Raw genomic sequence first — 979 nt, 5'->3', positions numbered from 1 at the left:
ATGCACCCATAATTCCTTCCGACCGTTGAGGACCGTGAGCGCTAAACCAGGAAGGTCGTACTTTAAGAGCAATTGACGAGATTTTCAAGGGTGCCCCTCGCCTGGGTGGGGTGCAGCCACCCTCCCAGGGCCTGACTGTTCTGTGTCACACGTGGGAACAGCTTCCCGTACTCCCACTGCAGGGGACGCTGCTGCGATATCAGAGTCCTTCCCCTTTAAAAAGATCCAGTGGATTTGCAGTCGTTTTACTGGATCATTCTAAGGCTCTTACAACGTGGTAATAAAACTGTCCTCTGAAAATATTTCCACCTGTTTTTTGTAGAACCAGCTCTTTTGTCAGCAGTCATTAGCTTTGATGTGTCTCCGGTGCCCGGGGTGGCGAGTGGCTCAGATCGGCGCCCTGTTCACTCGTGACGTGACCCGTGTGTGGGTCGTTAAACTCTCCGCGCCCGATGCCCGCCGAGAGGGCTCAGCTGCTCCCCCGGTTCCCGGAATGAGACGGGGTCACGGGCTGCAGACAAGAGGGGGCAAAGGGAAAGAGAAGTGATCGGAAACGAAGCATTTGGCGGGAGCCCGGGGACAGGCGGGCAGAAGACCGAGGTGTTGCTAAGAAAATTGGAAGCTTCAACCTCAGGGCTAACCTCAGCAGTTTCACCAAGATTTGGGATTTTGTTTGCTAAGAATAAGTGGTTCATTCACGTGGCTGAATATTAGTTTCTTGTGGCTCTTTGGAAGTTCCTTTTTACAATATAAGCAAATATGAAAATAGATTCTCCCTTTCCTGCCCCGCCCCACGCACATCTATACGCAGAGGGACCCGTATGCCGTGTGCCTGCTCCCTCAGCTGTTGCAGTTGCTGTGCGTCTCGGAGTTATCTCCTTGTCTGTCCATAAAGAGCTTCCCTGTTTTTTTAACAATGAACTTTTTAAAGAACAGTTTTAGGTTTATAGGAAAATTACAAAGATGGTACAAAAAGCTC

The sequence above is a fragment of the Propithecus coquereli genome, unplaced genomic scaffold (assembly GCF_000956105.1).
Source record: "Propithecus coquereli isolate 6110/MARCELLA unplaced genomic scaffold, Pcoq_1.0 Scaffold535, whole genome shotgun sequence".
Classification (NCBI taxonomy): domain Eukaryota; kingdom Metazoa; phylum Chordata; class Mammalia; order Primates; family Indriidae; genus Propithecus; species Propithecus coquereli.
The sequence above is the reverse complement of the archived record's forward strand: the minus strand, read 5'-3'. Positions refer to the sequence as shown.